Genomic DNA, 18,060 nt, shown 5'->3' with positions numbered 1-18,060 from the left:
CCTGTAAGGCGCCAATTCACCCTATTGGGTGGATCCTCGTTGGCTTGAACTGGTGGGTCTTTACTTTTGTTCGATTGAGAACCCTTTTTGACCGTTGGTTGCCTCGATTTATCACTTTGTTGAGCTATTACAACACGATCTGGTGGAACTCTCACTATAGGCTCAGTTTCCGCAACTTGTGTACTCATTTCCACCTTCTCATCTTCAAAACCAAGACCTTCACAGTATAAGGCTTTCTCTATTGCGTCCACTTCCTCTTTCCATTGGTTAGTTGTACCTGTAGAAGATGCAACACACGATACCGCCTCCAAGGGATCTTTAACAAAAGCTTGGGGCTTATTAGAACAATTACCAACCACATCAATTTTATAACACTTCTCCTCTAGCATGGGGCTTTTAGGGGTATTATTCAAATTAAAAACAATTTTATCATCCCCTACTGATAGTGTCAATTTACCACATTTCACATCTATAATTGCTCCAGCAGTATTAAGGAAGGGTCTACCCAAGATAATTGGGGTATGCAAATCCTCAGCCATATCAAGAACAACAAAATCCACAGGTATATAAAATTTACCTACTCTAACAGGGACGTCTTCTAGAATGCCTATGGGGTATTTAGAAGAACGATCAGCCATTTGCAGAGTAATATTAGTAGACTTTAATTTACCCATTTTTAGCTTTAAACACACAGATAATGGCATGACACTAACACTAGCGCCCAAATCACACAATGCATTATCAATCATTAAATTGCCAATATGACAAGGGATAGAAAAACTACCGGGATCTTTTAGTTTGGGTGGAGATTTATTTTGTAGTACGGCACTGCATTCAGCAGTAAAAGCGACAGTCTCTACCTCACTAATAGACCTTTTCCTAGTCAATATTTCTTTCATGAATTTTGCATATGCAGGTATTTGCGTGATTAATTCTGTAAAGGGAACTGTTACCTGCAAATCCTTCACCGTGTCAAGGAACTTACCAAACTGCTTATCCATGGTGCTTTTCAAATGTCGATTTGGGAATGGTAGTTTGATAATTGGTTGTTGCACATCATTATTCCTGTCTTGAGTTACAACCTTCCCTGAAGTTTTACCCTGCAATATAACATCAGAAATATTAGTACTACCCTTTAGCCCTGCAGGGCTAGGATTAATATCCCTTGGTATAAAGGAATCAGGATTAGCAATTTCTATTGAAACAGGTTCATCTTCTTTGGGCATAGGAGGCCCATCATAGTGTGAACCACTCCTGAGGGTAATTGCAAACGCCTGATCTGTGGGTTGTACTGGTTGCGATGGTAGGGCTCCTTGTGGGCGAACCTGAAGAGCAGCGGCTAACTGTGCAATTTGAGTATCTATAACTTTATTGTGGGCTACAATCGAGTCAATTTGTGAGTCTCTACTCTCCATATGCTTTTGCATACTAGTTAACATCGCTCTAATTTCTGATAAAGCTGGGTCAGAAGGTGGTGGAGGAGTTTGCGGTTGGTTTTTCTGGCCAGCATTGGGATGGTAATATTTCTGCTGAGGTGGTGGTGCTGGTTGTTGTGGAGGTGGAGGTGTGGGATTTTGCACATTACTGCTCCTATAGGAAAGGTAAGGATGGTTCCGATACCCGGGATTATTATAGGTGTTGGAGTATGGGTTATTTTGCTTGATGGACTGAAAAGCGTTGACCTGCTCCATAGAACTCCTACACTCATGTTCCCAATGACCTACAATTCCACAATTTTCACAGAAAGCATCATTAGCATTATTATCAATTGCAGAAACATTAGTTATTTTAGAATTAGCAGTAGTAAGGTTATCCAATTTCTGACAAATAGAGGTTAATTGAGATTGCAAAAAGGATACAGAATCGACGTGGTGTTTTCCCTTGTTTGCAAAACCTCTAGGATTCCCATATTGGGAATTATGGATCGCCATATCTTCAATAACCTGACCTGCATCATCAACATTGAGGTTCATAAACCTCCCATTAGCTGCAGAATCCAAAATTGCTCTAGAAGAATTTCCGATCCCATTGTAGAAAGCTTGTATCAACTGCCACTGTGCTAAGTTATGATGAGGGCACTCTCTCTGCAGGTCTTTGAATCTCTCCCAAGCTTCATATAGTGACTCATCTGGCTCTTGGGCGAAATTTTGAATTGCGCTTCTCAATAGAGCTGTTTTCTCTGCAGGGTAATACTTGTTATAAAAATTCAAAACAAGAGTCTCCCAATTAGTAATGCCAAGTGCAGTTCTATTTAAACTATTAAACCACAGTTTAACTTTTCCACATAAAGAGAAAGGAAAGAGAATCTCCCTTATTTGGTCTTGCGTGACCCCAGCTTGCCTTATAGTGTTACAATATTGACAGTAGTCAGCAATGTGTAGATTTGGGTCTTCACCCTTAGCTCCACTAAATTGCTTCCTTTCTATCATCGTGATGAACTGGGGCTTGATCTCGAATTGAACTCCCTCAAGATCTGGCGTAGGAGAAAGGTGGGGAAAATGCGCCAAAGATGGCTGAGAATAGTCGCTGAGCTTTTTAGGTGGATTTTCTCCCATCTCTAATTCTGATTCTGAAGAAGTGTCTGGATCACTAGAATCAGATGAAGGGTCTCTAGGAATTTCACCACCAGAACTCGCCAATATTTGCTTGTATAAATTCTTTTGCCTATGGAAAGAGCGCTCGATCTCAGGATCGAAAGGAATGTAGCCTGATCTGGAACACCTGGGCATAAACAAAGAACTAGACAACAGATATGAGAACTGTCCCAAAAAACTTATGTTCTCCGGGACGAAGGAAAATAATCTAGACTACAAAAACAATTAGAAATAAAAAATATAACCGTTTCCCCGGCAACGGCGCCAAATTTTGACAGGCTAAAGTCGTATCACCTAATCAAAAGTAATTACCTAAGTCCTCTAACTAAAGTAGATAGGGAAGTAGGGTCGAATCCACAGGGAAACTAGTCTTTCTATTTCTAACTAATTAATAGCAATCTAAATTATTAGTAACAATTTGTTGTGATTTAAAGATTATACTACGAAGAATATAAGTAGGGAAAATAAAATAAGAGGAATCAATGAATTAAGGACCTAGGGCATAGGTTCACCAATAAATAATATTACAGGGTAAAACATAATAACCAATCATTAATGCATCAATTAACCAGATAATAAAGGGCTTTCGCTACGTATTACAATCACAGAATTAATCTACCGGTATTAAATCTCATCTCTCGAATCTCGACTTAACCATTTATAGATTAACCTGCCTATTGAAACTAGACCTAAACATCAATTCTCATCTCTCGAATCTCGAATCAATATTGTCAAACTCATGCATAAAAGATCAGGCCTAATCTAGTCACAGAGCATTAAATCAATCAATAGGAAATTAATATAGCATTGATAATTAACAACAATAAATTACCCCTTCATATTATTTATGGATCCCCATAAACCCTAGAAAAAGAACTACTCACACATAATTAAATCTAAACTAATCAAAGCAACAAAATAAAACATGATAGAAGGAATAAAATAAATAACTGAGATTAAGAGAAAAGAAATCGTTACCAAAGTAATCAGAATAAAGAGTTGAGTAAAGAACAAAGCATATAGTGTAGAGAGAGAAAATAAGCTTAAGTAGAGAGAGAAAATCTAAGAGAAAGAATTACAAAAGTAAAGGAAGAATAACGAAGTGTAAAAGGGATCCTAAACTTGCTTAACAAAAATATATTTATAATAAGCAAGAATCCTAAACTAAAACAAACTAAACGATGCTTAAAAGATCTATCAGAGACACGCGCCCGACCGGGCGCCACACCGCCCGACCGGCCGCGCCTTTTTGATCGGGCGAAGGGCTGTTGCGATATAAGTCTTCTTTGCCCGATCGGGCGCACCATCGGGCGGACCATCGGGCGGACCACCGGGCGGACCACCGGGCGGACCATTGGGCAGACCACCGGGCAGACCACCCTTGGGCCGCTTGGACTCCTCGTTTAGGCTCGTAACTTGGCCCAAACCAAATATCCTCTTTGGGGCTTTAATCATTCGGTCCAAATGCCTCGTCTTCACACAAGTCGAGCCCTTATTCACCGGTTTGATTACTCTAACCGATCTTGGGCTACAAAAGATGGCCGTGCTCCTCCAATGCTCGTAGTTGCTCCATAAAATCCCGGGAAAGTACTCCAAAGGTGCAATTCCCTACAAAACTCAACCAAAACTACGAAAACACTAGAAAACACATATTAGTAATAAAAATGGCTCTAAAGAGCCAAAAACACTACTAATAATGACCAAGGGATGGGGGTAAAATACTACATAAACTAGACATATCATTAACCCTAAACCTGTTTAATCTATGTTGGTTAGTTGAATATTAATGCACAAACAAAACTATTATTGGCGACCACATGAATTAAAATCATATTAGCCTAAACCAAACTATTAATTATCTTATTAAGCATGATTTCAAATACAAATTTCCTTTAAACATGCATAAAAGGCATGATCAAGCAATAACAATAATAAATATCAAGTAACATAATGATAATATAATCATAATAACAATTATCATCATCATCATCATACTCATAATCATAATCATAATCATATCAACGCTAAAGCATAATAATAGCAAGATCCTAGGCATGATACATTGATACTAACAAGATTAATAGCAAACCCTAGCATGTCACTAAGCAATAAAGATCAAAGCTTTAGCCTTAACATGATACTAACATGATATTAGAAAGAATAAAAAGACACCCTAAACATGATTCTAGAAAGCAATAAAAACATCCTAACATGTACTAGGAATTAAACAAATCTAAACATGCTTTCTACATTGAAATAAATAGGGAGTAAGCTAATTACTTACTTTGATGCCTCGTACCTCTTTCTAATAACAAAATACACGCGTCAGTAAAATTCAATGAAAATAATAAATCAAAGAATTAAATCAAATAATTGAGAGAAAGAATTAGAAAGTTTAGACTGGATTTGGGACCAAACCCTCAGATTGTATCAACCTTTCACGTCTAGGACGAAGGCAACTTCGAACTTGGTTAGGTGTTTCTAGATCTTGTGAATGCGGTATTGTGTTTGTAAAAGATAGTTTAGAAAGAGAGAGATAAAGAAAACATGTATTGCTCGAGAGAGAAGAGAGAGAATTAGCTGATTGTAGATGATTCAAAACGGAGGTTCAGGGACCCTATTTATAGGAAAATAGTCCAGAATCCGATAGAAAACATTCAAAATTTGAAGAGGAATAAAACTCCACTTCGTCGCCAACGACAAGCTTCGTCGTCTGGCGACGAACTCGTCGCCAGGCACTGCACTGCACCGCTAGGCGACGAACCTGTCGTCCAGCGACGAAAGACAGTTTTTTTTGTAGATTTTGTTTTTATCATATCTTTTGATCCAGAAGTCCAAATAAGGCATATAATATGTCATTGGAAAGCTATTGAAGGCTACTTTCCAACCCAATTTAAATCTTTTGTAGATAAAAAGATATGGCTAAAATAGTGGAAGGGCTTCAATTTTGGATAGAGTTTCGTATTCCTTTCATATCTTTTTCGTTATAGCTCGGAATTAATATTATAATATATCATTGGAAAGATAATTTCAAGATCTATCCACCATATAAAATTTGGATAAAGATTATGAGGCATAAAAATAATATCTGAATGTCTTTAAACATCTTTAAATTCGAATAGAATTAGGACTTAATAATGGAAAGTTTTATTCAATTTCAAACTCTTTGATCTTATCTTTTATAAAAAAGGAACTTATAAAAGCTTCTAATAAATCCTAATTAGTTTAGGAATGGGATTAAACCTTTGGACCCTCCACATAATTTTTGGGTCGTAGGTAAAATCCGGTTTAGGCCCAATTTAGTATTTTGGCCATAACTTCCTCATTATTCATCGGAATTGGGCTTATAATATATCGTTGGAAATGTCTTTTTGAGCCTCATTCAAATACACTATTATTGGACCCTTATCATGGACCAAACTAAACTGGACTAGACGTTTTCATAAAAAAGAGCAGGTTTTCAAAAACAGAAAGGAAGATTTTTAATAAAAACTAACCGCAACACTAGACTTTTCACACTTTCACTTCATTCGATTATGGTTCGACGTGAAAGGTATTCATCACTGGGTTTGGTTTTGGGGAGACACAAATGGGTGTCTACAGTGTCAAAGGAGAAGACCCTATGAAGTCAACACATACATCACGTTCACAATCCCATGAATAAAGTAACACATCGGCAGGTCTGAGGGCCTCTTCATTCCCTCCAGACAATCCTATGTCGACCTCCTTTATTGCTGAAATCCCAGATCTGTAGCAAATATTAACAAATGTATTCCGAACAACATTATGCCGATTTTTAATACCTACAATACCAGCCCACGACACCGCGTGGTCACCTAATATATCCCCAGTAAAAACCCGAGAGCAAGCAGAGCACGGTGTCGATGTAGAGAACAATGGAACACCCATCTGATAGCACAGCACAAACCGGTATGTCTTTGCGTTCATCGTCTGACCCAACCCTGAAATAGGGACTGCCCGAAGCCAAGCGGAGGTGTGATCTCCCTGCTGCGACTTCCACAATGCCGACTGACGAGGAGACAAAGAAAAGGCAGATTCTGCAGAAGCGGTAACCTTTGTGAAATATATATCTGCCAATTTCTTAGGGGCAGCGACGTCACAAGGATAGCCTAAAAAGTCAGACTCTACCATTCCATTAAATAGACTCAACGCATCCTCAAAGGCTTGACCAAGACCGACAATACCAGCACGAAGCAGAAGATTCGTCTGCAACCCAGCAGACTGCAACCGAGAAGCAAGAAAAACTTAATGACGAACATCACCTGCGACATAAACACCAAGCCCTCCAAACGTAAATGGTAAGGTGGCAAGTTGCCACTGTCAATCACCAAACCCAGGCCCCGAAGCAATAACAATACGCTCCAAGGAAGATGGAAGAGTCTCGTCAAATACGCGCTGAGCTGCCTCGAAAGCACCAGGAGGACAAGTTTGCAAGGCAAAGTAGAGTTTCGAAACTCCAGTACGTACATGCCCCAAGTAACAACAGCTCACATTGAGATCATCCAGCATAGCAACCTTATCCATAAGCGCAATGGTCTTTGTCACCCTCTACATCACAAGCTCGTCACTAAATCTAGAATCAGAACTAACGGGACCACCAAGCATCTTAACGCCATGTAAAGGTCGAGTAATAGAAGGGGAAAAAACACCCACAAGCCTGCTTCGAGGGTCTTCTGTAGGCTAGAAAACTTCAGTTTTTTCCACGTTGAGATGCAACCCAAAACGAGGCCCTTCCTCCATAATCAACTGTAGAATCTTCCCTACCACCAAAGTGTCGCCAACAATAGTGCCATCATCGAAATACCACGTTATTATTATTATTATTATTATTATTATTATTATTATTATTATTGTTATTGTTATTGTTATTATTACTACTGTTATTGTTTTTATTACTATTATTATAATTATTATTATTACTATTATTATTATTATTATTATTATTATTATTATTATTGTTTAATAATTTTTACTGTTGCTACTAAGAGATACAAGTGAATGAAAAAAATGCACTGCTAAATATAAAAATAGAGGAAGTATATACTAAGAGATACGGAGTACAAGTGACTGAAACTCCAAGTTTGTAGCATCACATCTAAGATGAAAACTTCTAGTCATCTACATTATGGTCCATATTACGTGACTTTATATGTACATTTTTTTAATAATTTTTTTACTAACATTTATTTAAACACATTTTATTTTCAAGATTGGACCTCTTATCTAAAGTGGCGGGGCATCTCTATTTTCCTAAGTTTCCTAGAGTAAATTATTGAAGGCACAATTACTCCAAAATTTATGGTGGATACATCAGCACCATAATATATATGTGGTGTAAATATTTCTGTAGGTTCTTTGGTTGTAAATAAATTTTATGTTTTTCATCAATAAATGTATAATAATGTTCGACATTGTTGGTCCACGTTACTAAAGTGTAATAGTGAAGTTACAATGAATTGAATAAGGTTGACTTTTAAGAAAGGGAAAAAAAAAAAAAGTGAATTTTGTATGTTTTTACTAATTATACTAACCTCTAATTAAAGCTTGATTTTAAACTTGTTATTTACTCAAATATCCCTATCTCTTAATGACCCTTCAATTTAAACATTATCTATACATATTTTGATAAGCATTTGTTAAGTACAGTCGATGTAAGGTAGGTGATCGAAGTGATAAAACAAAATATTATTAATAAAAAGACAAATTAATGGAACCACATGCTTATAAAGTAGATGAAAAATTCACTTTAAGATACCCAAAAACGGAAAATAATGAAGCATACAACACACTAGGACAGATTGGATATTTGATAAGTAGACTTTTAATTAGTAGCATACAACTTGATGCTTAACCACATGCATGTATATATATAATTAGTAGCATGCAATTTGCTTAATATGTCTTGGATTGAATTGAACTATGAAGGATAAGTGTACACCATGAACTCCATCCATGAGCGTACACTTAATGCATGTTAAATACTTCATCCATTTTTTTTACTTGAAAGGTAGGCACGTAGACTCAAGGCACACATTTTTAGGAGTGATAAAAGAAGGTAAACGAACAACATTATAAAAAAACAATCATAATACCAAGAATGTACTATGTGCTTATTTATTTATTTTGTCTGTTTGTATCATCAAATATATTCATCATAGTGTGTCATAAAATTGTATTACAAAGAAAAGAAAACAAAAGGTAAGGTTGATAGGTTAAGATTCGTAATACAGTATTTATTACATATTTTTCAACTTTTGGTACTTTATAGGTTGAAAATTGCATAATTTTGGTGTTTTTGCTGTAAAATACTCCTATTATTGTAACGATGTAATAAAACGTACATTCTTCTTCAATTAAGTTTTTCTACGTATTTTGAAAGACGACATAAGCGCCAATAATTTATTCAACATATTTGTAAAATTTATCAATATTATATTGTTTTTTCTTATAATTCATTTCATGGTACGTACTATTTTCTTCTCATAAAAAGTCATTTTGGATCATTAACATTCAACAACGAACTATAACACTTACGTGTTCCCGGCATTTGTTCAACAATTATTTTTATTTTATTGGTATCTCATACGGATAAGTACTAATAATCAATTAATATATTGATAATGGACAAATTATAGTACACATTAGCATTTTAATTAAAGCGACATTTATATTAGAAAATTATGATTAAATAGATATATAATTTAATTAAATAGATATATAATTTAAAAATTAAGGGTATATAATATATAAGTCATTACTTTGTACGTAAAAATCTTAATCATCATCTAATCAATACAGATGGGATAATTTCAAACATCAAATACAATTATTTTAACAATAAGAATGTTATTCCCTTCACTCAAATTGCATGGCCAATAAGAAAGTCCCACTAAGATTTGGTAACGTATAATCTCCAAAACTATGAGAAGTTCTAAGCCACGTATGTTAAAAATATGTTTTCTTTTGTAAAAAAAAAACTCCAGAACTAGACTTCCGAGAAGAAGAGAAGGAAATTGACTTGAGCTTTTAGCAGAGATTGGTTAAGTGGTCCAATCAAGAACTAGAATCCAAATGAGTTTTGCCATTGGTCCAAGTGGCACTGTAATATCCATGAAAGTAGTTCCAAACTTCCAACATTAGGGACAAAACTTAATTTTAATTTTTATATTATCAAATTTAAATCCTATTGTTTATGAAAGAAATTGAATTGCAAGCTTTAGGGAAATACAAATGACACATCAATTAATCCAACTACAAATTTGGGATAAGATACAATGCTGAGATAGCAAAATTTGTATTCCTTATTATATACTTCTTATAATATATCACAGGACACATAATCCTATAGGACTATTTAATTAATTTCTCAAATACGATCTACTCCCTTCAGTCCTTTAATAACATTTGATTTTCTTAAAAGGTGTCCCAAAATTTTAGGACAAAAATACTCTCGCTTCCCTTTCTTAATTCCTCTTATCTGCAGTCTGCACTCACTTATGTTAAAGAATGCACCCATACATGCACCAATTCTATTGTTTGTACTTCTGATCAAACCGTGAATAATAACATACCATAAAAAAAAAATTAATTTTCGATTTTTTTTTTAAAAAATAAAAAAAAACCAAGCAATAAAGTACACTTACACATGCACCAATTATACTTTTGTACTTATAATCATTACTCCCTCCGTTTTTAAATACTTGTTCCACTTTCTTTTTCCGGTCGTTTTCAAATACTTGCTCCATTTCCTTTTTTAGAAAGCTTTTACAATGTTTAATTCATTTCTCACACTTAGTGGACCCAACATAATACTCTCTATCCTCCTATTCTTCCACTACTTTTGCTTTTTACAATTTTTTATTTTCTCAACTATCCCACTACTTCCATATTTTATTACTTTCTCCAATTTCTCCTAAAACTCGCGCATGGAGAAATGGAGCAAGTATTTAAAAACGGAGGGAGTAATACCTAACTTTTCGTGAAATTCGAGAAATGGACACGTCAATAAGGGATGGAGGGAGTATATTTTATCGAAAATTTTCAATTTTTCCATTTGATTCTAATAATCCCACCTTTAGTCGGTTTGCTTTTAACAATCTCACCTTTGGATTATTATTTAATAATCCCACCTTTATAGGGGATCTTCTCCGATTAGTCCTTTATGACTGGTAACCTGTACATTGGGTAAACTTTTTTTTTTCTTTTTCAATTTAAGGACACGTGGCACTAAATAATTGGTCAAAAAATTGGTAAAACAAAAAAAAATAAAGAAACCTAATTTTTTTCCCACGACCACCCTAATCCCTAACCTCCGGCAGCCCCTCCTCCCCATCCTCACCGGTAGAACCCCCATCCCCACCACCGGAACCCCCATACCTACTGCTGGAACACACATTTCCACCCCCGGCCCCACCCAGCAAAATCCGACCCAACTCCCCCTAAAACCACCCTGATATTCGTTAAAAAAAGTAAAAAAAAAAAAAATCTTCAAGAGTAGTAAGAGGAGGTCTTCGATGGAGTTTCGGGGATTTATGGTGGTTTTTGGCGGTGTTTCGAGGGTTTATGGCAGTTTTTCAGTGGACTTCGGGGGTTTCTGGTGGAGTTTCGGGGGTTTTCGGCTGTGGTGGTTATGGTGGTTTCGAGGGTGGGATTTGAGTCAAGGTGTGATTTCGGTGGTGTATTTAATCAGTAGGGTGGTCTCAAAGGTTTAGGGTGGCGGTCTCCGGTTTACGGTGGGGCTAGGGTAAGGGTTATGGTTTCATGGTGGGTGGAGAGTTAGGCTATTTTTTTTTTCAGTTTTTTATTTTTTTTAATTTTTTTTCCAACCAATTACAAAACGACATGTGGCATCTTAACCTATCAAAACCAGTTACCAACAGGTTAAGGACCAGTATTAGAAGATCCCCTACAAAGTTGAAATTATTACATAATAATCCAAAGGTAGGATTATTAATAGCAAACTGACTAAAGGTTGGATTATTGAAATCAATTTTTCCTTTATAGTATTAAACATTTTGATTTTGGAGTTTAAAATTTACAAGCTAACTAATTAAACAGATAGCAGGGATAAAATTATTTGAGCCTTTTAAGAACTAGTTTTTTAATTTTGTATTTGTTTATTTTAAACAATACACGAGAAATTTCCAAGAATAAAACACTAACAACTATGTTTTTTTAGAAGCAAAAATAATGTAATCGAATAAGCATAACAAGTGGCTCTTTTTTTATTTTTATTTTTTAAAATTAGTTAGAACAACAAAATTTTAGTGTAGAAGAAGAATACTAATGACTTAATGAGTAATGACGTAGAGCATGTTTTGACGCGGAATCATGCATGCATGCAAATGAAGCAACATCACACTACCTTAGCATGTTTTTGTGTGTTTTCATTGGTTGTAACTTGTAAGACTTGTAACTTAGTACCTAAGGCAACAAAATTTAGACTACATAAATACCCGGCACCTTAACCTCTTAACATAAGTCCTACATTATTATTTAGTAGCTAGAAATAGAAGATTATAGCAAACTTTACCAAGTTGTATACTATCGTATTACTATGATACATACTATCTATCATATTCCATTGATCTATATGGTTACAACTTAAAATACACACTTGATAGCTCTAACGTTGAAAACCTAACAAAATATATAATAATAACAATATTTACATAAAATACTATCATGCATAAACCAGTGATCTGAGGAGATTATTTGAATAGTGTTCTCTAAGAATATATAATACTAAAACAGACACCAGTTTTGACATATGTCACTTCCTGGTGTTGTTTTTTCCCTCCAAAATCCCCCCCCCTTTTCTTTCTTTTTTTTTTTTTATATTTTATTTCTTAATCTACCCAATGTAATTACCTATTATGATTTATACACAAAATATTCACCAAATCAAAAAATTATGGTATTTTTGATTCACATACTTTTTTTATTTGTTAAAAAATATTTTTCCAAATCTACTACTGACTCACTTATAAATATTACTCTACCATATCTTTAAATAGAACAATACATATATTTTATTATTTTTAATTTTTAATATGAATTATTATTTTAAATAAGGTAATTGTGACACAATATTTAAAAAAACCAGATGAATTTATTATTGTTATTGTTATTGGTATTAGCATTATTGTTATTGTTATTGTTATTGTTATTGTTATTGTTATTGTTATTATTATTATTATTATTATTATTATTATTATTATTATTATTATTATTATTATTATTATTATTACTACTACTACTACTACTACTACTATTATATTAAAAAATTTCAAAGACCTACAAAGTTAACAAATTCTAAAATATTATTTTGTTAGAAATCTTCCTACTCAAGTACTAATAACTTACAAAGTATTTATTGGACAAAAATATAACATTGTTCTATTTATTTCATGGACAAAAATAATATTATTCTATTTTTTTTTTAAATTTTCAGCTATTTATTTTATAATACTTATTTATGTTTTCCACTAGTACAAAGTGTATTAACTGCATAATAGTCTAAAATTCGATGCAATTTTTATGTTTTTAATATTTTGATTAGGATCTCTTTTTAAATATAAGATGGGAATTTTGTTTATTATTTTTTAAATATTTTAATTGGTTGCTTGCCTAATAATATATATAAAGAACATAATGAGATGAAGGGAATTCAACAACATAGCTTCACATTATAATTATTATAAACTCTAATCTATTTATGCACTTTTTAAATTTTTTCTTAAATATTTTCATGTTATTATATTTTGTTAGGGAAAAAAAATTGATCAAATATCATTAAAACGGGATTATTACATCTGCTCATTATTGGGTGTAACACATAATTCTAATATACCCATGGTTTAATCGCTTTTTTGTTATATTTCATGTTTAATTAATTTTATATTTGCAAAATAAGAAGAAACTAAACACAACCTATGTTATAATTATATTATGTTGAGATGTTGATGATAGTTTTATATATTAAAAAAATATATGTTATTTTTAATTACCGTGCATGGCATGGGTCCTCAGGGCCGGGCCGGAGGGGTAGGCCTCGAGTGCGACCGCCTAGGGCCCACGCCAGAAAGGGGCCCAAAAATTCAAAAAAAAAATCAATTTGAATAGCTGTAGAATTTAAACTATCTAAGTTGTAGTTTTTACTCGTTAAAAAATAAGCTACTTTTAAAAAAGATAATAAATGCATTTAGTTAGCAATTAATATTAAATTACTTAGATGTCAATTAGGTGGAGATAATTATGCAATATAACCTCTTCTTCTTCTTCCAATCTTCCGATTTTATGAGTATCTGTTTCAAAATATTAATCTTTTCAATTACACCGTTTCATATTTATTCAATTACCGAAATATTATGCAAAGTTATTACTCCAGTATTGTGTATGGAGACTAATTGTTCAAATAATTTAAGTTATTTTCATTGTCTTATATTTAAAGCTGTTGCGTGTAAAAAATTTGTTTACGTAAGGGCCCTTTTCTTACATTATGCCTAGGGCCCATAAATTTCTAGGAACGGGGCTGTGGGTCCTAAGCTAGTTACATAACTAAACATATATTCTATAGACAGCATCACATATTCTATTTTCGTACAAATTCTTGTCACTTTGGATCATGCGTTCATTTAAAGAAGGAAACTTTCTCTTATCATTACACTTCGATTATATTTCCATCTCGTTGTTTATAATTGCGTGTTTGTTATGGATGCTTGGATGTTTATTTGTATATAGAGCATCCTTCAAACTTAATTATGTCAAAACTTAATTTGAATTAATCAGTAGATGATGTATCAATCTAAACGTTTTCTTTTTTTACGTGTTGTAGTATCATATACATGACATTTTGCCAGCATAGCTCCGTTGTTTGAACATTGTGCTTGATGGATCTTTTATTGATAATTGATCTCCAATATAATCCACAAGTAGAATTATACCTTAGCTTGTTATTCTCTAAAACATTCCTCACTTTTTTTTAATAGTAACTACATAATAAAGATATTAGCGAAGGTAAATGGACAAGTTGTTGATAAAAAAAAATGACTCGGATTTAGTCCAAATTTTCATTGTCATCAGTGTATGATATTTATTTTTTGAATAAAAGTGTTTGCTTTATTTTAATTATTAGTCTTATTTTTATTTAAACTCTCTAATATATTGTTGAAAATATATGATAATATGACAATTTAAAAAATTTGGCAACTAAAATAGTTGACATCTGCTGCTCGCGTTATACCCCTTTATGATAATATGAAGAGAACACTATAGTAGGTAATATTCTCTTGCATTCATTTTATATAGACATTCTATCAATTGTAGCATGTTTTTAGTTTCCAATTATTTTATAGTATTTAAGATGAATTATTTCAAGTTTTCTGCTACAATAATAGGTGTCTGGCTTGTCACCAGACAAAGTATTACGTTACTTACTCGACAGTTCTGTTCTAATCCAAACCACCCACAGCCTTATCCTGCTTTCAATCTTTGGAGATGTCACTTTCCAAGCTCAATTACATAAAACAAATGGGAATAGTTGTTTTAAATTATTGGTGATAATACCTTTATGTTCACTTCGCTTTGTGTAATGATTTTCTTTAAAGATATGGAGAATTATCCTATTTAATTGGTACCTCTCACATGTTAATCGTCGAATGAGTTCAGGTTTGTAGGTTAGGCTTGTTGAGAGTGTAAGCTGATAATAAGGGAATTTTAATTTTCATAGAGCCCCTAACAGTGGTTTTATGCAATTACTCAAGAAGGGTGTATGAGATAGGGCCGGGTACATACACAAGTATAAAGGCAAACGCAAACCGTAAGGGTGTATGAGATAAATTTATTTGTTGAACATTATAGGGATGTAGAGAGAAGTTGAAAATGCAAGGATGAGTTTTGTCCCTTTTAATATAGAGCAAATTTGGGAGAATTGCGTTTCTTTGGAAGTGTCTCCTTATGTATTCATGGATTCTCTCATTAATGAATGAGTTTTGAGCTTTGCTCCCCGTCAAAAAGATATTAGTGAAGATATAAGGACATGAAGAATCGGTAATAAAGATAGATTGAGAGAGTAAATTCGGCGTAATAAGAGAGTAAATATATAATGAAAATATTAAAAAATGTGCTAAAATAATTATTTTTAAAAAAATTGTTGACGTGCAGTTAGCGCATCCGATTAGTAAAAATAAGTCGTGTCAAAGCATGACATGATTTGTATACAAGAGTCTAGTCCAATTTTATTTATATAAAAACACTACACATTATTTTGTGTGCCCGACACGTATTTAGGTGTGTTCTACTTATGTTGTCAGACAAATATGCCAACGGGAAAAAAATTAGAGTTTCTAATTGAACGGATGGTACAGATAGTATAACAGTTTAATGGCATTTATGTGCTTTAATTTCATGCATACAATAAAATTCTTCAAACTTAATATAATTATCCAAAATATTATTGTCATTGGTGAAACTTGAACTTAAGACCGACAAAGTATCTATTGAAAATTTTACCATTTAATTATATCTAAGTCTATATCTAAGTTACATACGCTCTCTTTCTCTACTCGATGATGTCAATAGCCCGAGATAGAGCACTCAATGAGCATATTATCTACCTTAATAATTAGGATTTTGGTTTTAGTATATATTTATTCGGTTTTTTCACCAAATACCACTGAGTTAAAGCTTAATTCACCATATACCATCGAAAACTTTCTAATACACCATATAACCTTCAGTTTTATGGAAATGTCACAACATGCCATTAATGACTAACGGAGGTTGACACCGTTAGTCATTAAGGTTAATAATGCCACGTGGCACTCAATAATTGGTCCAAATAAAAAAGTTAAAACAAAAACAAAAATATGTAAAAAAAATGAAAAAAACCCACCACCCACCACCCACCCCCCAAGCCACCGCGAAACCCTAACCCTTACCCTAGGCCCACCTAAAACCGGCCGGCCGCCACCCTAAACCCCCGAAATCGGCCGGCCGAAACCACCCAATACAAACAACCACCCCGCCGATTTAAGTCCACCTTCGAAATCAACCCTTGACCCAAATCCTACCCCCGAAACCACCATAACCACCACCCTTAAAACACCAGCCAGCCTCGAAAAACCCCTCTAACCTTCGCAAATCACCAAAAACCTCCATCCCAGCCCCGATTAACCCCTCTAATCTTCGCAAAACGGCCGAAAACCTCCATCCCATCCCCAATTAACCCCTCTAACCTTCACCACGAAACTTGCCGAAAACCACCACCACGAAACCCCAAAACACCAAAATCGAAACCCTAGATTTTGGTTTTAGGGTTTCGGCATACGTGGTGGTTCAATGGGTTGGAGATGGCATCCGGACGAATTCGTTCCCCGACGCGGGGAGGGGGGTTTCGACGTCGGCCGGTGTTTAGGGAACGGTTTTTCGAGGGAGGTAGGGGGTTTTCAAGGTGATTCTATGGGGTTTTCGAGGGAGGCACGACAGCTCAAGGGAAGGGGAGGAGCGCCGGCGGAGGTCCTGGTCGAATTTCGCACCGGCGAGGGGGTTCGTTGGTGGTGGCTGGCAGGGGGTGTCGTTGGTGGTGGCTGGCTGGGGGAACGTGGGTGGTGGTAGGTTTTTTTTCTTTTATTTTTAGTTTATCAATAATCAATTAAATAATTATTTTAAAATTAAATTATTTAGAAAGGAACAAATCACAAGCTGCCACGTGGCATTATTAACCTTAATGACTAACGATGTTAACCTCCGTTAGTCATTAATGGCCTGTTGTGACATTTCCATAAAACTGAAGGTTATATGGTGTATTAAAAAGTTTTCGATGGTATATAGTGAATTAAGCTTTAGCTCAGTGGTATTTGGTGAAAAAACTGATATTTAGTTTATATATTTCCTTTTATTTGCAAGACAAATTAAATTTTGTTATCAAACAAATTTACATACTCCATAAATTTCAATAGTTACACTATTTCTCTACCATGTCACTAAATATATACTTAATATACTACGTAATAGTCGGTGGAGCTATGTGTAAACAACCCAAATCGATGATAAATATCAAGCTAAAATAACTAACAAATTTCCCAAAAAAAAAAATTATATTATCTTTTCAATTAAGATGGTTTATTATATCTTAAAACAGTATTTATATAAACACTGAGTACATACTATTATAAGATATTAAATAAAATGTAAACATACATCACCCAAGATGGTCACTAGTTTCAATTATCAAACTAATATTTCCCTAATAAAAACAAAACTAAAAAATGGATTCATATATTTGAGGAATTAAACAAGGAATCTAATACAATTGCGTGCTTTCATAAAACTAATGCGAACATTAAGGCCGGTAAACTCCCTTCTCATAGAATATGCTAAGGCTACGTGTCTACTATGTACATGTAACATGTTAATTACAGTACTATATAGTGTTATGGACTTG

General features: G+C 34.1%; 1 non-coding gene across 1 annotated transcript; it reads left to right on the top strand.

The window, feature by feature from the left end:
* Positions 1-2,061: 2,061 nt before the first annotated feature.
* On the top strand, positions 2,062-2,168 carry LOC145596266 (small nucleolar RNA R71). Its single transcript, XR_014103124.1, has one exon. It is a non-coding gene; the product is annotated as a small nucleolar RNA R71 (small nucleolar RNA).
* The last annotated feature ends 15,892 nt before the right edge of the window (positions 2,169-18,060 follow it).

Source organism: Chenopodium album, chromosome 19 (genome assembly GCF_948465745.1).
Source record: "Chenopodium album chromosome 19, dcCheAlbu1.1, whole genome shotgun sequence".
NCBI lineage: Eukaryota > Viridiplantae > Streptophyta > Magnoliopsida > Caryophyllales > Amaranthaceae > Chenopodium > Chenopodium album.
This window is presented reverse-complemented; position numbering and strand designations above follow the sequence as displayed.